Source organism: Molothrus ater, chromosome 7, assembly GCF_012460135.2.
Source record: "Molothrus ater isolate BHLD 08-10-18 breed brown headed cowbird chromosome 7, BPBGC_Mater_1.1, whole genome shotgun sequence".
Taxonomy (NCBI): Eukaryota; Metazoa; Chordata; class Aves; order Passeriformes; family Icteridae; genus Molothrus; species Molothrus ater.
The window spans coordinates 15,018,880-15,045,637 of record NC_050484.2 but is presented as its reverse complement, the minus strand read 5'-3'; the positions used below and the strand labels follow the sequence as shown (position 1 = coordinate 15,045,637).

The following is a 26,758-nucleotide window of genomic DNA, read 5'->3' as shown; positions in this document are numbered from 1 at the left end:
CTTCTCTTAGCCATGCACTTGATCAGGGTCTGGACTGCTGCTATGCTTTATCACTAGAGGAAATATAAGACTTAAAAAAAAAAACCAAACAAAACCAAACCTAAATTCTAGTTCTCATTTACTTCCTCCAGGACAAACCCTGAACAATCAGGCATGTATTTGGTTATACAGTCCAGGCACTAATTTTAGGTCAACCCTGGCTGATTGGTCAAATGACTTTAAACTGAAAGAGAGTAGTTTAGGTTATAACTAATCTAAACCACTTCACTATGAGAGTGGTGAGGCCCTGGCACAGGCTGCCCAGAGGATCTGTGGATGCCCTGTCCCTGGAATTGTTCAAGGCCAGGTTGGATGGGGCTCTGAGCATCTTGATATGAGGGAAGGTGTCCCTCCAACCCAGGGAGTTGAAACTAGATGACCTTTAAGGTCCCTTCCAATCCAAACTATTCTATGATAATAGAATTCCTTTATTTTCCAGGACTAAGGAAGTCTCTCCATAACAAAACTGGATCTCCTTTTCCCTGGCCAGAACTCTCCTCTGCACCCATGTCAGTCTGAAATCATCACAAGCATTAATTAAATCAGTTTCCTGAACTTCAGATGGACACTCATCAGTTTTGCAACTGCAGCACTAATGCTCCCTTATCCCTGAAAAGCAGGAAGGTTAGGAATCACTAGTTCATTTTACAAAATACTTCTAAACAATTTACAAATTCAATTTTTATTTAATTATGCTTCATTAGGTATGGCAATTAAGTGAGAGTCCACAGCTATTGTAATTAATTCAGCTTACGCAAAATGGCCAATTCAATCATTAGGCCAAATTGTCAGTTAAATGCCACATTATTATTTTTAAGTATTTATCAGTTCCTAGCTAACAAATGAATGAAGAAAGCCCAGTTCAGCTGTCAGCAGAAACAGACTCATCTGCCCTAGCAGTAGATTTCCTCTAGAAGAGCAACTAGAGTTCAGAGATATCCCAAAATATCCTTACAAAGGAATGGATATTAAGGACTTAGCTTCTTTACCAGGCAGTTATCCTACCTGCATTTTGAATTATACTGTGAATCCAAAGGAAGAGTTCGATACCTACTCACACCATTTATAGCATTAGGCTGTAATGTCTACATCAAAAGGCCAAACATGGCTTAGGTACTAATGACTCCATTTTTGCTCTCTAAACAACCTGTAGGGACAGTAAACAGGCTGCAGTAAATGCCTGCTCCTAGCACATCTAGATTATCTTTATTAAATAAATCCTGAATAACAATAGAGGAATGGTTTTATCACACATTTTTAAAATACAAAGACAGACAAGATGAAACAATATAATTCTGAAGAACTTTAACAATTTTTTCTGTTTCTGACTATTTAGGCCATAAACAATATTAAGTACCACTTCATCTGTTCTCTTGTTGTCCTTGTAAAAGCAAATAGACACATGGACCAGGAAAACTACAAAGTTAAATTACTTTCTTTTTGAAGACATTAATCTGATTCCTTTAATGAACATTTCAGGGCAAACACAAATTTGAGGGGAAAACTTGAAAGAATATGAAACTTTCCCACCAAAGTTCTTATTGGAACAACAATCCAAAAAAGGCAGTATTGCCCCAACACTAAAGTCATTAATAAATACAGTCTACCTACATTTTTCATTTCACATCCTAAACAATGTTACATTGTGGTCCTAAACAGCTGCCACTTCTCACTCTTAGGATACCATAATGTCATTTTTGTGCACTTTCCATTTTTAAATTACATATAGACACCCTGAAATAAATAAAGCTCCACAAATTCACATAATTTATTATCAGTGATAAGCATTAGGCATTAACATCAGTAAGCATTCTGGAAATAAGTTCATATGGAATACCAGTTTGCCTTTTTAATACTTTAATAGATTTCATACTGTGTTCATAAAAGACATGAGAAAAAAGGACATCAGCTGAATTTCCTAAACCAAGTAACCCTAACAATTTACCCTAACATATTGCAGAACACTGAAATAAAAAACCTGCAATTTCTCCAATGCAAAATGCAAAAGAATCATAATGAACTCACTGAAACTAGCAGAGAAATTTAATCTAAGAAAGCTGTGTGGAATAGCTATATTCTATACAGGAAAAATAAGTAATTTTTGAAAATAGTTGTTGTGGAAGAGAAATAGGAACAAATAAATCAGTGTCCTAAAACTCTGTCAGTGAGTGAACTCATTTGGGAACTACAGCTGTTGCGCTTTAGAGATTTGGATTAAAATCCATCATTATCTTTCAGTTAATACTCTTTCATCGACCAATCAGCAGTCATATGGTGTTTACCAACCCTGGTCACTTAACCCACTTGAATGGCCTTTGTGCTATAATTTGTACTTCAATACAATCAGATTACTTCTAATCTAAATGATTTGTGTCCTTTATGGGACAGATAAACACTAATCCCAAGGTTCCTAAAACAGAGCAAGCCTAAACAGGGCCAGTATGGCATCCATTATTTGCCATTTTAATACAATATTTCATTCAAGTTGGGAAACACTTGATTTGATCATACTGACCCTGCCTTTTAGATTCTCATTTCAAATTTCTTATACAAAGAACAAAGATAGATTTATTAGCAAACACCACTGCTCAGCAAAACCAGCAGCAAAACCAGCAGCAAAACAATCAATATACCAATATATAGACACAGCTTTTTGATCACATTATTTCACAGAAAGGTAATTATTTTTTAAAAGAGAAACACTTTAAAACTCATTTTTTCAGTAAGGAGTTACATGTTCAGTAGTGGCTCACAGTCCCTGGGTATCAATTTTAAAAGTCTGCTTCCTCAGAATGGCTTTCTAAGTATTCAGTAGGTAAAGTGTCCTTAATCATTCCTGTTCTTTGGTTAATCTTGAGTGACACTTGGAAGCAGCTGTGCTCCAGGGCAAGTCTAGCATCTAATTACATTTAGCAGTAATATGCTTAGGCTCTGAACTCACAAATGCTTCTGCACAGGTGTATCAGTGACCATGTCCCTAGAAAAGGAGGGACCCACACATGCAACTATAGATGCATGATTAGAGCCAGGTACATCAATCTAGCTGTACCTCAAAAAATGCCAGAGTTGCGAATAAAAGCAGTTGAATAGTTCAGTAATAGCCTCATGGTGACAGCAAGTATGCAAACAGCTTTGTACATAAAGGTATTATAATCACATATTTACCAACATATATATTTCTCACTGACAAAAATGCTAACTCCATACAAAACATACCACTAGGTGAAATAGAACTGATCATATTCAAAGTTAAGCCAGGAAAACTCAGAATTGGATAAAACATTGCCAAAGAAAAATTAAGGTGCTGGATGATCTTAATAGCATCTATAGCTATTAACTTACACAAATATAAATGAGTTTACTTAAAATACCTCAACACAGGTGCTTGTATTTCATATTCAGTCAAACTCTTTCTAGTTTAGGTCATTGACAAAGCAAAAGTTCACTTTCTCGTGGTGCCCTCATTCACAGGCAGTGCTGCTGTCAGTAAGTGACCTCAGCCTACCTTGCAGTGATGAGTGAGCTCAAAAACAAACACATACAGAGAATCAGGAACCACCGCCACAATTCTGGTTTAAAACAGAGTCACACGCTGACACAAAAACGTTTAAAAAACCTCCAGGGTTATTCAGTGAATGCCAGGTATACTCCTTAATCTACTCTGAAAATAGCCCTTGTGATGTTCCTCGTACTTTGAGCAAGATCCCCATTACACATTCCAAACAGCCTCCTTGAAAGGTCCAGCAGAAACCACAGCTTGTTTGAGACTTCCCAGAAGTTGCAACAATTTCAGAAGTGCTGGGAAAGCTTCTATAATTCACTTCTGAAATTACAACCTAACAAACGACCAAAACCAGATCTAGCTTTCCAAGAGCAGAAATCTTTGTTTTTCACTAATTTCTCAAACTCTACCAGAATCTCATAAAGTTGCATATTTCCTTGAATACTGTGTTTGTGTTTAACTGCAAACATGAAGTAAGCACAAACTGCAATTGCAAAACAACAAAGCACACTTTCTCTTTTACTGACATTTAAATGGACTGTATGAGAGTCCAAAAAGCCAAATGCAATAATGACTGCACAGCCCACATGCACAATTACAGCCACTGCAAATGCTTAGAGGAGACTGTACAGAGGGGGAGAATTGTTATTTTTTCCCTAGATACCTAAAAATTCCTGGACCAGCTGTCCCAAAGAGTGCTGGTTCCAGAAGAGACTGTGAAGTCCAGAAACACTGAAAGCAATTTTATGAATGTGAGAAAGTAACCAGATATTTGAAGGAAATACTTGTAAATTCTACAAATCCTTATTTAATCAATAAACACCTGGCAACAGCAAAACATTTCTCTGTGAGAACCCCAGGATTTATGTCAGAAGCCATATCTCCCGTCATGGGAGGAGGTAATTGTCTTCTTTTACAAACTCAGTAGTTCATGTATAAACTGAAAAGGTACCATGCAGTTCCAGCAGATTAATAGCAGCAAGTCCAAACTTCACAAGATGGGGAAAAGAATAAGAAGAAAAGAAAGAGAGAAAGAGGAAGGGAACGAGGAATGGGAGAGGTACTTAGCAAACTCTAAGAGCAAACTCCAGCCCTCAGATGCAAGCCAGGAAAGGTTCCAGCATTTCTGGGCCCATAGAGATAGGACCACAAGATAAATAAGGAATGGTCACCTCCTGAAATACGTAGGAAATGCATACAGATCACAAGAGATTCAGAAATAAATATCTGTTTGCATCAGACACAGTACAGTAATGTTGCTGTACTCTTGGCAGGTGGTGATAATTCTTTAACACCATGCAGCTTCATTCTGCTCCTGTATTTCAGAGGGCTCCCCATAGTAATTACTAAAAGGTGCTGCCCCAGTAGAAACCAAATTGTTTCTGGATATCCAAAGCAGGCTGAAGACAGTTCATGTCTCTGATATCCCTGATTCTTTCCCCCCTTCCATTGCAGAAGCCATGCTTGGACCACTTGAACCATTAAGAATCTAGAATTAACTGATTTGATTATACAGTACTAGAATTAAGAAAATCAGAACCCCTACATCAAAGATGCTGTAAAGACAAATATGTGAAACTAACACAAGCACATCTAGAGAAACTTACAGTGTAAGAGTAATACAGAAAAAATCACCTCTTTCTTCTAACACCTTATTTGTATAGTCAGAGTTGCCACGTGGAAAGCACCTCCCCAGAATTCCTTAGCTAAAAAAAACCCAGTTGGCCACTAAGGGTTTTGCAGTCCATTCCTGAAATTATATCACACTGAAACACTATATCTCTAGGATCAAGAAAAAGTAAGATTCCAGATATGTCAAACAGCTGCACTAAACTCAGTTTGAGCAAGAAAGATTACATCTGCATTTCTTACTTTACCTGCTATTTTTATGCTTTATGGAAGAGCCACATTCCCTCCTCACTCTAATGAATTGTGTATGTGACAGGGAAGCAAACAACTGTAAGTCACAGCAACGTGGCTTGTTACATCCCTGCCTAACAAATGAGGAGATGCTTACAGCTTCTTCCTCTGCAGCACAACCATTCCCCTACCTCCAGGAAACCATTAAGCAGCTAGAGGTGTGAACCCACTGCAGCTTTCTGCTTCATTAAGTTATATATCCTTTTTACATTGGAGTCATGAAGCTATAAATCATGTGAGACAGAATGAGAGCTAATTAAAGTGTCAGCTAAGCATAAAATTCTGCATTGTTGCATATCAGACAACTCCAAAATTGGCCATACTTTGTATAATATATTGTAAAATATTAAAAGATGTTTCCAGCAGATAGGTATTTTCTCTAAGAACTGAGCACTACTACCTGAACAAATATCAATATTTCGTTTCCTAGCAGGGAAGCCCCATGAAACCCTGACTCACCTTTTTTTTCCTTTTTAATAACAGATCATTGTGCCTTGTACTGCAGTGCAGTCTTGTATACAGTCTTTAAACTTACTTAACTCCTTTTCTAATTAGTATCAACTTCTGATATGCTTCTGAAGACAGAAATTCACAAGCCTGGAAATCTCTATATACACTAGTTAAAATGCATCTAAAATGCATTTAGCCCTTAAACTTCAGTGCAAACACTTCAGGCTATTTACAGAATTCCTTTACTAATAAGGCAATACTCATTTGAGAAAAAAAAGTTAAAAATCCATTTCCTGATACCAGATTTCTCAGTCATTGCAATCATGTCAGAAAAGCTCTTACTTGGAGGGATAGAGGTAAATCTGATGCAGAGATGTTAACTGAAATATATACCTCACAACCCAAGAGGGCTTTTAAGTATGCATAATAGTACTCTGACACCTAGAGCATCCATTGGTAGGTGAGAAATTTGTTACACCAAGCGCATATGAAAACAGAGCTCAAGAATGATCCTGTAATTCCAAGTGCTTTTTCTTTAAAAGATTTTTAATTGAACAGATATATACAGCTCTATGTTCAACTCCTATTCCTTCTTCTCCTTCTTTTCAGAGATCTAATAATTGCAGTAAAGCAATTCATCAAATGCAAGAGAATGTATCTCAGAGTAATCATTGCCAATATACATTTCTTTAAAAAATATACATATTCATCAGTCTCAATGTGTAACTGCAAGGAATAGCCAAGTACTTATACAGTAATCTTACCCTTCATTTTCCCAACCGTGGTTTCCCTCTAAATACCCTAAAAAAAGGAAGAACAAATGTTTTTGCACTCTAAATTATACCCAAGTTTGACAAGTGAGCTTTATTTTTAAAGAGCATTCTTCTTTTTTTTCTATTAAATAAAAAAGAAAAAGAGGATGTGTGAATTTAGTAAACGAAAATTTTATTTCAGGCTTCACTGACTAGAAAAGGGGCCCAAAATAATTTTTATTACAAATGGAGTGCCATCCATAAGGTGATTTCTATTTTACTGGTATATTCTAAGAAACTCTGAGATGCTGGCCACTCTTGACATCTGCTGCATTAGGTTGCAGTCAGGGAGGGAGGCATGAGTCAAACACACAGGACACATACTAAGTTCAACAAGCCAAGACAGGGGTCTAGAAATTAGAAGAGCCAAGAAATATAGCTGCTGAAGGAAAGACCAAAGACTAAGGCATTCCAGCTGCCTGAGGGGACAGCAGAGACACAGGTACAGAGGATGCTCAGAAGTGACAGGGACCAGGCAGGGCTGCTTGCAGTTAGCCCACAAAAGCCACGGCTCACACTTCTGCAACCTGAAAGATCCAAAGCAATCTCAAGTAAGATTTAAAATTCACTAATAATTCTGAAAAGCATTTGGCAGCACTTTTGAAAAGTGAATTAAGTTCTGCCTATGGCTTTATGAAAAACCATGAAATACAAATCCTTGTAACAAGCATTTTAGAGATATTCTGACAATTAAAAAGCAGCAGAGCTGGGTTTTACAAACTAGCCCATTTGGAAATTCAAGCTGAAATTATCCTTTTAAACAACAAAGTATTTCTGTGGCCCAGAGCCGCTACTTCAACTTTATAAGAAATTTAAAAATAAATCAGCTGTTTTCAACAAGTCATTGACATGAAAGGAATTTGAGGGTTCTCACAAGATGGAAGAAGCCATACAACAGTAGCAACAATAAATGACAGGAGCAGATTCAAGAACATATATGTATAGTAAAAAGATACATAATCAGAAACATCCAAAGCTTTGATTCAGTGTCACACAAAATGTGATCTCCAGCTCTGTAAAAACATAAGCCACTCCATCACATTGATATTACAAAGGCATTTAAGTGGAAGAAGCACACAAAAGCAAACTTGCCAAGCCCCCCTGCACAGCATGAAACATGATGTTGGCTCCTAACCACCCGTGACAATTCCCATGGTTATCAGAAGCACCTGGCGAACAGCCCTGTGATAACTGTGAGAGGCAGGAAGCAGCCGAGGTGCTGCACACAGAGATTGCAAACCCCACAGCCCCTGTCAGCCACAGGCTCCCTGCAACGTGTCTGCCGCCTGGGTCTGGGGTTTAACGCCAGCGCGTGCTTCCTTCATCGGCAAACACTCGCCAAGTCAGGTCAGTGTAAATCTTCCCCTCTGAACAAGAAGGAAGTTCTCCTATCCTTGCTCAAGATCTAAATGTTCAACTAAAAATAAAGAAAAAAAACTTAGATCCTTTCTTGAAAAACTTGATCAGTATTCTAATTTACAGTTAAAGAAAAAAAGGTGAAAAGCTTCTGAGAACTGAATAACACGTAAAAGAGGTGCATAGGGTTCCTTCAATAGCATGGGCTTTCCAGATCTTTTATACTGCAACAACATGGCACCACCAAGTTATATGCAGAAATATTGGCTAATAAAAATTCACTGAAAGTGGTAAAAACAAGAATTACACCACACCTGTTTTTTTCAGCCTCCCACTGCCCCAACCTATTTAAGTTACATAATAGATTGTAATTATGATGAGGACAATTGAGACTCAACAAATCTACCAAGTTAGCATAGCTGACAATATAACCAAATTATGAAGTTGACAACATAATCAGATGTTGACATTACTTCTGTCAAAATTTGTTGTTACTGATCATCAATGCAAATTTCTCTTATGCTGAAATTTGTAAATCTCCACTGTCTCATTTCTTAAGCTGTTTTTGTAACATTCATGAGATCGTGAGACTAACACATGTGCTGAGGAAAGACAGCAGAGGTTGCTTGAAATGTTTTCTCAAACCTGTTTGAAAGAGGAAGAAAATGTCAGTGTAGGGGGCTCTTTCCTACCCTTGCAGGAATGCCACTTGCTCAAGAGCATCTGTCACCTGCCTGCAGTAGAGAAGGGGTCCCTGGCTACAGTAGACTTAGCCTTATTCAAACCTTGTTCAGTAAAAGTCATAGAAACAGAGAATCATAAAGGTTGGAAAAGACCTTCAGGGTCATTGAGTCCAATCTTTGACCAAACATCCCTGTGCACTTTAAACCATAGCACTGAACACCATGGCCATCTGTTTCTTGAACACTTCCAAGGATGGTGACTGCCACCTCCCTGGGCAGCCCATTCCAGTGCTTAACTACCCTTTCAGTGAAGAAATTCTCCCTGATGTCCAACCTGGACCTCTCCAGGTGCAGCTTGAGGCCATTTCCCCCCATCCTGTGTCTCCTGTTACCTGAGAGAAGAGGCTGACTCCCACCTGGCTACAACCTCCCAACAGACTAAGACTATAGTGCTAAGTATCCCTACCCATATGTGCTTAGTGCTTTCACATTACTTATGGGACTAGGAGTATCATTAGTCTATTTGAGGTGTCAAACCTGACAATAAGATTCTGCTGTTTCTGATGTTGCCTGTCTAAAAGAAAGTGAAGTTCTTCAGGGTTGAGTCTGACAATACCTGAGCAAGTACCAGTGAAACACAAAGCACGTCAAGCCTAATGCTACTCCGCATAGCACAAAATTAATTTATTTCTTCAATCATTTCAGAAGCTCCAGGAGCCAGGCTCTAGTTTTAACAATTTGAAAAGCACTCACTGATGAAAAAAATCAAGATTTACTGTGATTCCTTAAGGCAGAATAGCTTCTTTTTCAAAGAAACGCAAACTAATAGGCTCTTTAAGTTACAAGATCATATTTTCCCTCCCCTTACAGACTGAAGATTAGTCAAGACAATCAAAGTAATGAGAACAGATACCTCATTTAAAAAAAAAAAAAGTAATTTTCTGCAGAAATTGTAAAAAAAGCAGGAGACTGGAAGAGAAAAAGATTCTCTCACTGTTAAGGCATTTCCATGCTGCAGTGCAGAATCTATCTGCAGCCTGAGGTCCACCACAGAGCTGCTAGAAATACTTGGCAAGTTGCTTAAATCATTCACTACTTGCACTTGACTGCCCTGGGAGCCTGAGTGGAGAATTCAGGCTGGAGTTTACACAGTTGCTGTATTAGAGCTCAGACTCTAAAGGAGCATTGCTGATGCTCCTGCTGCTGCTCAGGACAGCAGTTCTGCTGTGAGCACACCCTACATCGTTCTGAGGGCTGGCACACTGACCCCAGGACACAGCCCAGACATTAACATTGCTGAGGATCCCTCTCTGTGCTGAAGTTTCCCCTTATTTTGGGAGAATGCTCTTTTATTTCTATCATGGAAATGTTGCAAAGATCTTTAAAATTTCTTCTACTGTTGTTGAAGCACATATTACCCATGCTGTGCACAAAGCGTGATAGGAAAAAAACAAAAGTTACTCTTGATTATGCCCACTAACAGACCCAACTAAGGTTGTATTGCATTTCCCAGTTTTCACATTCTTAACCTTGCAAGTCTTCAACTCTCATAATGCTCTTTGAGGTTTAAAATATTGGTATTCTTATTCTCTGATTAACAAGGGACCAAGATAAGCATCAAGCATGGTACTGACTATGCAGAGATCCCACAATCCACCAAATAAGAATCTGTCTGGCATAGACTGCACCTGCATTGCAGACAACAGACTGCAGAAACAGACAAAGGCTAAATCTTTTCCATCATTTTTGATGCAGATTCATAAGAGGTTTTTTAAATTGTAGCATATTAAATAATCTCATTTTAACAGAAAGACAAAGTGCACCAAGACATGCACAGGCATTTGCAATTTCAAGTCAAAGATTCAGCATCCAGTTATTAGCAGGTGGCCAAAGGAAGAAAGATTATGCAATTACTTTTTTGGTCACATGCAGTCATGCAAACAAGGAGACTAGGTACTCCTCTGCTAGCTTTTATTAGCATTTTCATTATAAAATCCCATTAGGAGGTTCCTGCATCATCTTTGAAAGTCTTGGTACACAGGACAGAGTAAGAACTTTGAGGGTGTTTACTTACTATCCCACCCAAATTCATCTTCTCTGGAGTACACCTTGATAATGAGTCATAATGCTCAAATTTTTTTCCTTCCTTAGGAAAACAAGCTATCCTTTAATTAAAATGATGACAGACACAATTGGACACTGTAAAGTGTAAACTACTTGACGTAAAAATCACATTAAACTTTTTTCCTCATTTCCATTTTGAAGCAGACCATACTAATGTTGCCTGCCACATCACTGATTCTTAACCTAATTAATCTTTGAAATTGAATCAAAATATTGATACCTGATAGTCTACTATATCTAAATGGGATGTACTGAGAAGTGTCAAATTAAAATACAATAGCAGGTGTTGTTAAACAAACTCTGCTCCTGTATGTTTAGCTTCTTGCTACCTGCACAAGTACATATAGAAAGAACAACCATCATAACCAGTTATGTTATAAACTCACTTGATCTTACAAGTCCAGTAACACTGAGAAGTGTTAAAGATTCATTGGAGCACATCCTCTGCTAGGAAGCAGCAATATACCAGTCCCCAGTAAATAACTCAATTAGGAACTACTCAGTATGAGACCACACTGGCTGTAGAATGGCAGCAGGTTGACTGCCATGATGTTACAACAGCCTCATAAACCATAAATACACAATGGCTCAGAAAAATAAACAACAAAACAAAGAAAACTTTGGTTTTGAAGTCATAATATGATTCAAGTTTCATTTCAAGTTCATTTTACTTTGCTATCTTGACCCGAATGCTGCCATTTCTGTTGCTGTTATTCAGTGCCTGTAGTAAGTAGTTACACAGTCTTCCTTTGCACACAAGACTGACCTGAGTCTTAGGGATCACTTTCCCTGCCACACAGGTGCAAGTAGCAGATACTATAACAGAGCAGACTGGCTTTGAGCCTTGCGTGCAGGAGGAGCCTGAGAGACATCTCTCAGTGTGAATCAGTGTGCTCTAGGAGACAAGATTAACCCACCTCACATGCAAAATGACTGACTGAGCTGCAGGTGTGCCCCATACTTTGAGCACTGGCATGTCTGCACCAAACAGTTTGCCAGCAGAAAGCAGAGAGCAATGAAAAACTGCCAGGTCTATTTCAGAATCACAGCATCTCACCAATACCACAACACATCATCCTGTCACACAGAAATCTACCAGGTGTAGAAAACTGTGAACCAAGGTGCATAACTATGCAGGGCCTGCGTTCTTCCACAAAGAAAGTGCATTTCACCTATTTGTAAACTGAAACCTATTTAATGCCATTTCTGTGTTCAACACAATCTCAGGACGTTTTAAAACTTGTGAAACATTTATGTTTTGGTTGCATATGGCTATGTAATTGAAAAACATGTAGGTATGTAAAGTGAGGTAAAAAGGACTTCAACTGTCTAAAGCTGCTGCTTGTACTCATGTCTAGCTACTGCTCCCTCTTAAATACCTTATTATAAATGTTGAATAACCAAAAAAAGTTGTTAGCAATAAACAAAGTTTTATTGAATAATTTCTGAGGAGTGAAGTTTTAACAGTGTTTTCCTAACAGGTTAACTTGCTCATATTCAAACAGTCATCAATAATGTAAACAGCACAGCTGTAACATGCCCCATTGTGTATTGGCATCACCTGTCATTACAAGAGCTGTCTGGTAGTTCAGCAGCAGCGAATTGTTAAGGTACCAATATCGATAAGCAACAGACTGGGGCTGCACTGATATAGTTAGATTGGCTTACAAGGCTTCTATTTTTACAAGCCTTGGAAGCTCAGGTTGTCTAATGAATTTTTAACATGTCAATTAATATGTTTATAGAAAGCAATGTCAGCTTTAGTTAATACATAAGAAGAATCACAGTTGCACATAAAATGTACAATGTGTTAAAGCTCTAAGCTTCACATTTGAGAAATTGAAAAGAATTATTGCACATGATATGAGGACAGCAATCACTCAGAAAGGAAAAATAAAAAATGAGTAAGTTAATGGGCATGATTAATCACTGTGGGAAATATTAGCGTAATTTCATGGAACGTGATGTATTGCAGGGCATCAGAAAAAAAATATTTTATTTGTGGTAAACAGAGTAAGACCCTCATTCCCTATCACCAAAGATACCTCATAGCAGAACAAATTACCAAGTATTTTGTTATTTTTACCAATATACTACCAATAATATAAATTAAGCAATGCTCACTTGATAATATTCAGTGCCCTCACTGAAAGTGACTGTGTTAGAATACCAGCTGCTCTTTGGCAGCACTTTCTCCAACAATATACAATGACGTCAAATGACTGCACAGTGCAGAGACAATTTTTGCCATAATTACCCTGCTTGCTTTGTGCATTACATAAAGTCAGAAAACATGTTAATTTTGTGAAAAAAAATTTGAAAAATCCTTAGGACACAAGTTTTCAAAAAGTTTTAGATGTTTTGGTTTTAAAACATTGGCCTTTGTTAAATAATGAAAACCATAAACTTCCTATTGTAAGATCATGCATGCTCTGTGAAACTGCAGTAAAAAGACAAATTTTACATTTGAAAAGAACCTGTACCTTTTTCACATGTAGAGAAAATAACAACAGGAAATAGCCCTTCAATCAGCATTTGAGCTGCATCTGTAGTTAGGCAAGCAGAGTGTGTGGTGAAAATCTAGTAACCTATGCAGCCAGAGGGATGTGACAGTCACATAGGAGAGTGAAGTTCCTGTAATTCTTTCAACTCTGTACATTCATCAGCCTGAGAATAAAATATCCAAGTGCATTCTATGGATCTAGGGAAATTGCTCCTTTGTTAACTCAGGTATTATGACATTTAACGTCTGCCTCTACCTTCCCTGCATCAGAGGTAATTGAGGATCACATAAGATACAATATTCACAATTGTCTCTTGATGGGTGACATATATTAAGTACTACAATTTTCTGAATGCAATGCAAAAGTTACAGAACCAAAATATTTATCTGCTGCAAGTTGTCATTCAAGGAATTCCAAAGGGCTTAAGGCATATTGCAAAGAGCAGAATTTCAGAAAGCAAGCTATTCAGACTGCAAAGCCATCTTTTCTTCCCATTAACTACAGATGACCTGAGCTTTGCAGGGTATTTCAGTACACTAGAGAGCACCTTGCACTCCAGTTCTGTATTCTGTTACATCCCAACACAGCCTGAGGAATGCTTTGAGATTTGAGACGACCACAACTGAACCATATGCTCATTTTGAAAATAACAGGAATGCCCCTGAATCTCATAAATTCTCAAACTCAGAGAGCAAATATTCTCAAACCACAATCCCTTGTGATAACCTGAAGAGAAAAAATTGCAAGAGCTGTAAAACATCTGTTATGTTTTATGCAGTAATCCTCATTGCTGTTCAAAATCTTAGGACTTCCAGAGCTAATTAACTAACAAGCCTATTCTCCCCAAAAAGGTTATCTTCCACAAGGCCTTTTGCTGCTTTTACACATACTTATCCCCAAGCAACTGCACTCAAGGAAGAAGATAGCCTCTCTAGTAAAACTTAGTGAGGAAATCCAAAAGATGAAAAAAAAACGAATGCAAACAGTGAAGGACAATCAGTTAAGAGAAATAGGTGCTGGTGTGAGTATACTGATCCCTTGTGAGAGTGTGTGCAGTGCAGAGGGAGCACAGGAGGGATGGACAGCTCCCATTAGTACAGGAAGAGACAGTCAGCTCAGTATCATAACACCTACTGGTTTTTGTTAATATTTTTAGGTTTAACCAAGCATCCACTATATAATTCACTGGGAAAAAAAATAAAAAGTAAGACCTTGATAAATGAGTGAAAATGCCTTGTAAACAGGACAGTTTCCTTTCTAAACAAAACAAATTGAAAGCCAAAAAACTGGAAAAAAAAACCAAAACAAAGAAATTATTATTAATGCGACCAGTGTCATCACTTCTGGTTTATCTTCCACCTTCAGATTTCACACAAGCATATCAATTCCCCTTTCACTGGAAAAGGTCTGAGGTACAGAAAACCCATTTGGCAAGACCAAACACCAGAAAAATTTTGCAGCTATAGAGGAATACACTAAAAACAAAACAGAAGAAAAACACCGTCCCTCCCCTTAACCAGTCTACTAAGCCGGTGAACTGAAAGGAGTTCAAGATTGAGTAGGAGTAGCAAGATTGCTTCTTTGGAAAAGGAGAAGCAGCATAACCCACTCACAGCAATCTAGTGTGAGCTCTGGACTACACCAAGAGACACCTTTTCCTTGTTTTCAGAGCTGCACTAACCGGGCAGAGGGTGGCTGCATCCACTGGAGAGCACAATGCTGCCACGAGAGGCAGAAGCTTCGAAGAAGCTGCTAAATCCAGGAGCCTGGGCATCTCACCATTGCCTCTCGTTCTGGACCTGCAGAAGCGGTGCTTCATCCATGCCTGCTGCAATCACACAGGTGCATCCCAGTGACTTCAGGGTTTTACACTGGGTTTCATGTTACATTTTGTTCCAATAAGAAAACAGAGGTTCTTGATAGCAAGAGGACTTCTTTGGCATCTCATTTTTATATTTTGTCCAAGGCAGCAATAAAGCAGCAGCAGAGAGTATGGAAATAAAATTATCATCTCCCTCCTCCCATAACTAGTAGTTAGCTGCACTTAAATTGGGATTTGAAGACTTATTGAAACTTCTGAGGGCTCACAGTGCCACCCTTCTCTAACTTTTCCATTTATAGATTTCCCACTCAAGTTTAACAATACAGATCTAATACCAAGCTCATTACCTTTGAAACCCATGAAAAGAGTTCCCAAGTTTGATCAGGAGTCAAAAACAAGATAAAACAAACCTAAGCCTTCACACATGCATGAATATTCTGACAATTCCTCTGAAACAAGGGCATTTCTTGCCTGTAGCTGCAGAAAATACAATCTTGTACCTAACGCTCCTCTGCATATTTTGAAACAGTGTCACCAGGACATGAACATTTTAAGCACACCATCACCGTCCACGGGCTTGCGATGCAAAGCACTTACACTCACCACGCGTAATTAGCTCATCAAGGATGACTCCTTCATGTTGGTTAATTCCTCCTTTGCTGAAGAAATTTTACTTTGCCGAAGTCGTCGGGATTTAAAAAACAAGAAAGCCGAGGAGGGCTCATGCAACTACTTCTTTTTAAAAAGTCACTCCGTATGCCAGGAAAGCAGCGCTCGGTCCAGCCCCGGAGCAGGAGCCCCGCACCTTTCCCACGTAACAAAAATCGTTACGCAAATCCCAGGCGCTGCCGAAGCCCCTGACCTATTTAGAGACGCGCTTTATCCTCTCCGCAAACAAGCGATGCTGCGGAGACGCCGCTGAGCCCCCGGCAGCGCGCACCCCGCCCGGGCAAGAGGCACCCCGGGACCCCGCTACCTGCGGCTCCGGCCGCCAAACTTCGCCCCGCGGCGGCCGCGGACCGGGCGGGCTGCCCCGGGGCTCCGGCTGCGCATCCCCGGCTCGCCCCGTGCCGTGACACTGAGCGAGGTCCCCGCCGGGACCCCCGCGCCGCCCCGCTCACCTCGGCAGCCGCCCGCAGGGAAGGAGAGAGCGGCGCGGCACCGGCGGGCGCCGCAGCCCCGCTCCTGCCGGATCGCGGCGAGCGCCGCGCAACTCCGCCGGAGCCCCGCGGTTCTGCCGAGGCGTCCGTTCTTCTGTATATCTGTCTGTCTGTGTGTCCGTCCGTCCGTCCGTGCCCGGTCCCCGCCCCGCCCGCGGGCTCAGGTGGGGCGGGGGCCGGGGTCGGCACGCGGGCGGAGCCTGCGCGCTCGCGCCGGGGGCGGGGCGGCTCCGCACCTGTGGCGGCGGCCGGGCCCGTGAGGGGAGCGGAGAGGAGAGGAAAGGAGCGGCGGCCGGGCCCGGGATGGGAGCGGAGAGGAGAGGAGAGGAAAGGAGCGGCGGCCGGGCCCGGGATGGGAGCGGAGCCCCGGCGGTTCCGGCTGGGGCGAGCGGGGCTGGAGGCGTTCTCCGGCAGCCCAGCCGGTCTGCGAGCCCAGCGCCGGCCGGGCGCGGTCACCCCCGTGTGCCCGGAGCCGCTGGCACTCGGCGGGCCACAGACAGCACAGCCGCGTCCCGGCGGCGACAGCAGAGAAACAATCCCCGAACACCCAAGCTGGAACAGCTCCTGCTTTCCTTAGTCCTTCAGTTTCTGGTCGTCAGGGGTTGCTCTTCGTTCCCAAATTCACACAAACCTGTAGCCAGCCTCCCAGCCCTCCGGCTTTGCCCGCCTGCCTGTCAGGGCTTCAAATCAACAGCCACTACTCCTCAGCTCTGTTCTGTAAAGTGTAAAACTGTGTCCTTAATACAAACATTACACTTGAAAATATCAGGTTTTGTAAGTACTTAAGAGAAAAATAATAATGATAATGGTGGGAACATCAAAATCAATGCAAGCTTCAGTATAAGAAAATTTGCAGCATTTTAATAATTTGAGTTAGCTTTTATAGTTTGAGCACTGCTCCTGGAGAACGTGGTTCAAATAGAGGGAATCCTACAGTATTTAATTTGTTATTCTTCTGCAGGAAGGAAAACAAGAACATTTAACACTGGAGAAAAACTTGCTGAACTTTAATTTCAGCTTTTGGAGAAGAGCAGTGATACTTAATACTATTAAGAATTGCATCAGACCTTGTTTACAGTTTTATATTCAGTAAGTTCTTTTAGAACTTAGGACAGGAAATTCTGAGAGTTTGAATTAATCATCCCATAAAAATATGAATATAGCCCTTCTTCTGGTGTTTTACCTACCACAAACTTCTGGCTCAGTAGAAATCTGAACTTTAAAGCAGACCTAAGTGTTTTTGAAAGAGTTACTGGTCTCCTAAAGAGAGAAAGAGCAGCTGAAAATAGACACACTTTTTTTTTCCCCTCCCAGAAGTCCCGATTTTGTCTGAATCTGTAGCAGCAGAATAGATGGCACAGTAGGAAAAATCCACTACTGAAACTGAGAATGTTGGACCAGTGGTAGAGGAATTTTGAATGTACACATCTACTTCAGCAGCAAACAACAACAACAAAAAAATTACCCAGAAAGGGTTTGGGGTCAGTCAGATTATAAATGGATGAAATTGATTATCTTGAAAAGGTACATATGTGTATGATTGTGCACTAGTAATATCCAAAATTTTTATATTTTATTATCTTTTGCCTATTTTTTAACCCATTTCAAGACAAACTTGCAGTAAACTAGCATCACGGTCTCCAAAACACATTCAGAAATCTCAAAATAACTCTGACTGGACAAAAACTCAGCGACTTTCTCTTCACAGCTAACCTTCAAGTTGTATTCTAAAGAACTAAGAATATTGCATCCGGGCAATATTATTTTCTTTATGTAAGCAGCTGTTGTAGTTGCCACAGAGAAGTTATTCAATCTTTAACAGAAAGGTGGTCTGCAAATGACCATTCACTGTATTTGCTGTTAATATGAAAATATATAAGAACCCCTGTGAATACTGTAACATTCTTCAGAACAAGTACATTTCTGTTCAGTGGCTCACAATTAAAAAAATAAAATATTTCAGTGAATTCTAACCATCAGCTTCCTACAGAGATGTAATGGGGGGGGGGGGTGACAATTGTATATGGTTTCAAACACTTGATGCAAAAGTATGCCTTGGGTCTGTTCTCATCAGAAACAGCAAAATTCAACCCACAATTGTACACATCTTTATGATGCGTTTCACAGCTGTCTTCCACTGTGCAACTCACCATTCTTGACTTGGGCTCCCTATCAAATCCTGCAGTCTATAAGATTGTATAAGAGTGAAGGGTGGAAAATTTTAAATGCCTAAAGTGGTCTGTATTATCAACATGTCACATTTCATTTCTATAAATGCTGAAAGCACATTAGAAGTTATAAAATTATAGAATAGTTGTAGAATATCAAAACAACTTCAAAAGTGATGTGAGCAACAGACCATCTAGCCTGGGAGATCTTATAAGGAGATAACAGGTCTGTTAATTCAGAGGGACCTATTGGAAAGGAGAGGCTGCTACTGGAAATCTGCATAAAAACCTATAAAATCCGACTGAGGTTGGATCTTACCCTAAGTAAGAATATGCAGAGTATGAAGACATGCTGAGTATGAATTAGAATTGCATTTTATCACTTTTTTCCCAGAACTTTATATTTGGCTCTACCAAACCAAACTTGGATGACTTTTCTAAAATACCTGTCACTGAACCTAGGTTTAATGTGAAACAAGTTTGTTTGTAGATGCATGCAACCCAGCAACAATTCAGGATGCCCCAAGAGCTAAGATGTTGTCACCTTATTGTAAATCTTCCATACCTTCTGGGTGATTTCTCATGGGCAGCTCCTCACAACACAGCCAACAAACTCCAGCTCTCTCCTCACCCAGCTAACCCACTCTTTTGTAGCACTCCTCTTCTTATTGGACACAGCTGTATCCTACTAAGGGCAGGCCTGTTCCTAATCTTTGGTGATTAGTACAGCTGCAACTCCTCAGGTGTGAGACTACCTTCTGCACTATCTTTATTTTCTTATATTCTATCCCTCCACACTGGGAAATATTTTCTACAAAAGGCAACAGTAATATTACATCTGGGTGATATTAAATATCATTTTATGAGGAGAGGTCACCACTGGCAGGCCTTAAGCACTCCTCACATTCATGACTCACCCTGTAAGAGACAGTGCCAGAAATCTTCTCTGTCCTCAGCAAACAAGGAAACTCATGTGTTCTCCACATTAAGCTATTTTTTACATATATGAAAGGCCTACTACTTATTTTGAGGAAGACTTCCTTCTTGTTTGACTGGTGTACCTTTTTTGAGAATTAAGGCTCAGTAATGTTTTACTGTCATCCATTTCAAAAATATCTGCCTCTAAGCACCACAGGTGCTTGAGGTATGACTACAGAGTTCTTGTTTGGTTTTTTTGTTGTCTATGCAAAATATGAAAATAGTATCCTAATGCTCCAAATGTTGATTTGCCTTTTTGGTGATCTCATATGGCAAATAATGCAAGAAATAACAACAAAAACAAATACTTTCAAGGTGTGTTACACAAGTATCCCTCTGTGGAAATAAACCAAGCATTTCCAGGACTTCTTTTCAACTGGTTTCTCCAGTAGTAACCTATTAAATGTTAGCTTTGCTGAGCAGTGTTTCAGTAAAAGACACTTCAGAAACTGGGAGGCCAGATCTAGGCACAGAAACTACTGTAGGTACAGTAATTTCAGTATTTCCCCTCCATTAAGTACCAATGCTTTCAATACTTTTTATAATGAGAGATGTTTCTAAGTGATTATCTGGACATATCTTCTTTCCCAGAGTAGTTACCCCAGATTCTCTAAAGTCAGATTGGCTTTAAGCAAATATGGGCAGCCTTCTGTGTTTGCTTGGCACTCTACCCATTCTAAGACAGTAATAGCCTTGTCACCATGTACATGAGAAGAAGGAATCGGAGAGGTGTTTAGTTTTGTGTTGTTTTTTTCTTTTTTTTTTTCCTGAAGAGATCCATTCATTTCCATAGTCTTCCAAAGTAAGGCCTAATTTTGAAGCAGAATTTAAATAAAACACAGCTAAAAATCTTACTTTTATGCATGGAAAAAGTATGGTGAAGAAATGATGACTGAATTAAGACCTTCAGTGCCTGAATCCATGTCCCAGTCCCTTACCAAATGAAGATTTTGGTATTTGCTCATGAACTCTCTTCAAAAGACCTAGTTTGAGTTTTTCCCACTGGTATGCAATTCCTTGTTTGTCACCTGTTCATTTGGGAATTTTGGTTTGTTTTTTTACAATAAAGAGTTGTTTCTGGATCGAGTATTTTTTTTAAGACTTTAGAAACTTTATAGATTCCCTTACTCAATTTGAAATTCACATCTGTATGCATGTCTTGAGTTTTGGTTCCTCTAAGGAAATCTGACATTTTATAACCAGATAACTTATATGCCTGTACATTTTCCAGCTTCCCTGCTACTGCCTCTGGGGAAACAATCCTAGATTTAGCAGATCTCCATCTGCCTCCCCTGTATAAAAAGACAAAGCAACTACTTATCCAACCTGCTACTTGCTAACCACTCTATTTTTTAAGGAGGACAGTGATCTCGGTTTTTATTCTTTTTTTACCTTGCATCTATATTTGATGGAGTTACTTGAGATGCTTTTTGAAATTTGCTATTAACTTCTATTGCTCTTTATTTTTGTCCACACGTTTCAAACTTCCTGGGGTTTTTAAAGTGTGTTTGAGCATCTCACTTGACTTCTTAATGGCTCAAATTTATCCCTTTTTTTAAACTTGTGTCTGCTAGCTATATTTAGAATGCTCAGTACCAGATGGGAAGGGTTGCCTATAAATTATCTGTATTATTCCAAATTATTTGATAAGTTAGTTCATAAAGTATACATATATAAATATCTGCCAATCATTCGATCTTACATAACTATGCTATTTGTACTGTGTGACAGAGCAGTTCATTCCTGTGATAGTATTTCTATTTCCTGATTGCGTGTTGAGAAAAATTACTTGGACTTAGATTGTAAGCTGTTTGGCACAAGGAATTTTCTTTATTATCTACATCATGCTCAGAGAACCACATCTCTAAGTTGTGATTAGAGTTGTATGTGCACTGTTATCATAATCAACAAATAGATGAACCAGAAACATATATGAATACTTCTTCACAAATTTATTGTCATTTATATGCTCACAGTTATTTTCAAAGATGTTTGTGAACATATGTTTGTTTCATACTAAGAAAAAAACATATTGAAAGTTGCAGTCAGCAATAAATATTTCTGTTTTATGAAATTACATTTGTCTGTACTTCATTTCTTTCCCAGCTATGTTAAATGTTTTTATTTTTTGTAGGATATTCTTGCTTTGAGAAACTGAAGCAGAAAAAAAGTGATCTAAAGAAAAACATATGACATCTTTCCAAGCACTAGAAAAGCTGCTAAACCCTTCCTTTCAGTCACAATCTGTTCCAAGACTGAGAGCTCACTGGTACATCAGTGCTATCCTGCCCCCTGAGAATATCAGCTTCACAGATAACATGGAGGACTACTTCTCTGTATAACCAATTTACTGTGAATGCTGGAAACACTGGAGATTTCTTAATTTAGAGGATAAATAATTCAAACAACAGGGGAAATCTTTGCAAAACAGTGTATGATTTTTAAAATTCTAATTCTTTCCAAGGAACAAGATAGTTCTTAAACAGGAAAGAGCAACCATGTAAAGAAAGTACGTCAGTAACACAGGACTTAAGTTGAAAACTGGCAGAGGGAACATCTGAAAACCTCCTGGTAAAGTACCCATGTAGGCTAGCCAGATGGCATGCTATTTGTTTTCACTACTTCATTTAACATAGAAACAAACTGTTCTTCAGCTGAAAAACAAAACCAATTAGAATATTTCCTTTCCTCACCGCTCCTAAACATGAGTCCATTAAAAATCACCAGGGGTTTCAAGATAAGAACTATGCAGTATCTCTTTAAAGTACAGGTGAAAGATCAGTCACCTCCTGAGTTCCCATCTGTTTTATAAAATGATACTGCATGGCAGTATTATATATATATAAAATATCCTGCACAGCATAGGAGATGAGGAATTGTGAGAAGGGTAGTACAAGACATTTGAGCTAATGCATTTGTTATTTTGGTGTCGCCGAATAAAAAGCAAGGATACTTACATATTGAAAAATTTTATATTTATATAAAAATGGTGCAACAAACTACAATTCCAAGAAATTCAGATTTGAAAAGATAATTTTTTTGGCTAAGGGCAGCCTCTTCTCCCTCAGATTTGCCACTTCAAGGACAGACAAGAAGCCAAGCATATGCAGCATAATTTTGGCAGTTTTCCCCTGATGGAAAACTATGAAATACAAAATCCAGTATAAGTGCTAGTGGTTTAGATCACATGGAAACTAGTCATCTTCTATCTTGGGCTGTGGATTGAAAAAGGTACCAAGGATAACTATAATCTTTTATTCTTTTTATAGCCAAAGCTTACCTTGTAAAAGTTAGTGTGGAGTCAAACAAAAAGGGTGGTGGTGGAAGGCACTTTACAACTTCAAGACCTTCTCTGAACAACAAGAATCAAACAAAGCATTACAAAAATGCATTGTGGCCTTGATTGCAAGCACTTGAATTAATGCTATTCAGTATGAAATCTCAATGCATCATCCAGAATTATTAAATAAATAATAGCCCTTGTAATTGGTCCCCAAGGGGAATTACCCTTGTGACAGCAAGAAGAGGATTTGGCTCAAACTGCAGCTCTGTCTTAAACAAGACCAGGGCGAGTTTGACAAGCCAGGTGACATGAGCTATCTGTTCCACTGAGCTGGTACAGCATGACATGAAACCAGCCTGGAAGCAGACACTTCTGTTAGATCCTTTATGCTGGTATTGCGGCATATTTCACTGTAGGAGGGCAGCACAAGAGCATTTATTGGAAAGGATAAATGTATACATGTCAGCTCTACACTAAACTTGTTCTAGCAATACCTGTGTTATTGGACAATGTGGGCCAGTTATGGAAATTTATAAGTGACTACAGTTTTATTTGTTTGATGTTTTTTCCTCCACCAGCAGAGAGACAGCATTCCCTCCCATATGGAAACATTTCCTTTTCCATACTAAAACTTTTTCCCCCTTTTCTGTCAAAAGATAACTCAGAAAAATACATGACAAAATGCAAATCAACTGAAATAGTTACAAAACTTGAATGGAGATCTGTTGTAAGACTATTTAAAGGACAAGTTGCAGCTGTGCTTAATTTCAGCAGAAATGTGAGAAATTGCATCAATAGGGTGGATGCCTCTTGACACACTGGATGAGTCACAGAAATCAGTCTACAGGCACAGTAATTGGACACCTTCTAGAGCAGGCTTGTGCCACTGGAACAGCACAGGAGGAGAAACAAACAGAACACAAGATTTAGATCATTCTGGTTTCTTACTTTCAGTGGAGTTTTATGCCTGCATACACATATACATTTGAGCTGCAGGAAGTTACTTCTGCTTAACTAGTAGGAGGGATGGATATATCATGTGGATATATCATTTTTTAAATACACAGGGATTTCATGCATAGTGTTGAAATTGAGTAAAATTGGTAAAAGAGTAATATTGTGATTACTAAATTGTAGTTGGCAGGTAACACAGTAAAGTAACTTTGGGAAACTCAAGTTCACCAACTTGACTGCTTTTTTTTTTAACTTGACTCATTTTAAAGATTAATTTTAATATGCAGCACTGTAATTTATATATTTTATATATTTTAAATACCCAGCACAATGTATAATTAAGTAGCTGCTTATTAAATATACAACTCCTCAGCCTTAAAAAATTACAGCCCTACAATAACCGTATTTGCCTCTGAAACACACAACAATTTAAAAATATTTATTCTTTCCTTATATTATTTGGATGGTTAGTCTACATTAAGATTTGAGGAGAGGAATAATATAAATTATATAAAAACTTATTTTCTATGTCTGATTTTCTTAGGGTTTATAACTCAACTGAAAAAAGTTGGGTTTTTTTCCCTAGTACATTTTCATTCATTAGTTTACTCTCCATTCTCTCAAAAAAGACAGCAATAGATAGAGCTTAATTATATACTAAATAGATCAAAAGCTGCCTCCATATGATTGCACAGTCCTAGAAAAAGAACAGCCACTAAAATAGTATCCTGAAAGCAAAATTGCATCTGGTGTAACCACAGAGAAGAAAATCAAACCTCATGTGCAATGTAAAAAGTGCACTACTACCATGAGATCTGCCTTCTTGCTCTGAGGAGGTTTAGCACGTACTGAAAAAGAGTAGCTTCAGCAATGGCAAAAGAAAGAGCAGAACAGGAAGATCTCAGAAGAGAATTGCTTAGGCTACAGTTGCAAAAAAACATCTGCACCTAGCCTTATACTGGTGGGTTTGTTAGCACACCAAGCTCCTCAGAGAGCAGAGGGAAGGTGGCTCTGCGAAACCTTTCCAAAGGCTGTGGGAGATGGGACTGAGCCACTCTTGAGGGCAGAATCTCTGCAGGGCAGGCAGGCCTGAGGCACTGCTTTATAACAGTGCCAGGCTCTGTGCTCCTCAGAACTAGTGAAAAATACATTGGGAGGCCTCTGCTGGCTGCAGAATGAGTTTGTCTCCTGGGTGTTGTACGAATGGCAGGCTGAAAGGAAATACAGCAGCAGTCCCATGGATAACAATAAGGCAGAGGGATCTCTGGGGCCTGTTCAAGGTATAGTATAGGTTTGGGAGGATGTGCAGATTTTGGTAGTGTATTTGCTGCCTGTGCCAAAAGGGAGAAGGAAGTTCCCCTTGAGCTCCTACCATGCCCATTTGATGGAAGCTCCAAGGGGAACACTAATGAATACTCTGCACTCCACACAGATAAGAGAATGCTTTAGTGTGCAGATGCACATTTATCTACACAACAACAAATCCACTTTATATATTAGGGAGGTTTTATCAAATTTGGTCTGCTCTGTAATTATGTTGAGAAATGAATTAGGTTGAATTTAAATGAGTTAAGGTAATGAGCTATTAACCTAGAGGATCTTTACCAAATGATTCGTGTGCATTCAATCTTTCCCTCTTCCCTCCAACTCCATTGTAAAGGTGAAATGAAAGACTAAGTTGATCAGGACATCAGCAGCATCAGCTATAGCAACATTCAGCAGAAATGAAAAACAACGTTCCTTATACTAAACTATGCAGGTATATTAAAGCAGTAGGATTTTTTTTATTATTATTTTTTTCTTTTTACATTTGCACAGTGTACATGTACGGGCAAATAGGAAAGAATGGAAAGAATCAAGACAATGGGTAGTCTCACTTTTTTATAACAAGAAATCCCTGCTGGAAAGAACCACAGAAACAAATGAATTAATTCTGGGTTCAGAAAGAGAGGAAGACTAAATGATGCACTGCCCAGATCTCCACCTACGCGAAGTCCCTATCTCTCACAATTTTTAGCTCATTAGGGGCAAATTTTCTTTGAAGAAAACACACAGGAAATCACCTGTTTTGAAAATATGTGGGAATCTGGCAACTGCATGGCAGAGACAGGTTGCTGTGTCTCCACAAAGGAAATGATGCATGACAAGAGTGTCTCCTCTGCCAGCCATAATCCTACAAAACCATACACGCTCCAGCAATTCCCTCTGGAGCTTAAAACCCTCAAGACAGCAACCATAGTGGGGAGATGGGCTCTCCCTAAGAACTTGCATTCATTCTTTCTTCGCAGTAGCATGAGGGACTCTAAACGAGCAAGAAAAAAATTTTCATGAGAACTCTGCAGCTTTGTCACTCACTGCTTTCAATTCTGAGCAGAGAAGGGATCAAAGGCTCTGCAGAACAGATCGGGGAGACAAAGCCAACCCTGGCTGTCCAGCTCTAAGCTCCTCTGGCATTGACTGTGCTCAAAAAGCGTCCACGTAACCCAAAGAGAGCTCGTTTCATGCAGCCTTGTCTCAGCAATGAAACCAACCAGGAGAGTGTTCTCTGTGCCTGTACGGAGCCTGTGCCAGCCCCCCGGGGGTCCCTGCGCGCTCTCCGCAGGGCTGCCCCAGGTAGGAGCTGGGCAGGATGCTCGGCTCCAGCTCCGGCTTTTTCTGGCCCTTCTTCCCAGCAGCAGCTTCCCCCGGCTGCAGCTCGGTCCCCCGGCCCTGCCCTGGCTCGCATCGGCCAGAGGGCGCACGGAGGGGCTGCTCCAGCGCTCACGGCAGGAGGCAGGGCAGGCCAAGGAGCCCTGCCGTGCTCTCCTGCCTTTGTGCGTGTGACATCCTCCCCGTGTCTTGGCCGGGTAACACATGGACTGATAAATCCACCGGGAGTGATGCTGTCTTCACACTTCCTCCTGCTTTTGTCACCTGCCACAGCAAGTCGGGGACACTGCAGCTCTGTAACGTCTATCCATGATTGAACTAAGCAGTTCAAGAGATTACGATCGTTTTTAATAA

The 26,758-nt window shown here is 39.7% G+C and overlaps 1 protein-coding gene across 3 annotated transcripts in view; it reads right to left on the bottom strand.

The window, feature by feature from the left end:
- The window catches only part of ZNF385B (zinc finger protein 385B), a 149,093-nt gene extending 132,584 nt beyond the window's left edge, over positions 1 to 16,509 (bottom strand). The window contains exon 1 of one of the 3 annotated variants that reach the window (XM_036387173.2): positions 16,334 to 16,509. The gene's annotated coding sequence lies outside the window, so the exon portion shown is untranslated. Of the gene's footprint in view, positions 1 to 15,809; positions 16,003 to 16,333 lie in introns of those variants that run through there. The other 2 variants (XM_036387169.2, XM_036387168.2) reach the window with 2 other exon arrangements.
- Between the last annotated feature and the right edge of the window lie 10,249 nt (positions 16,510 to 26,758).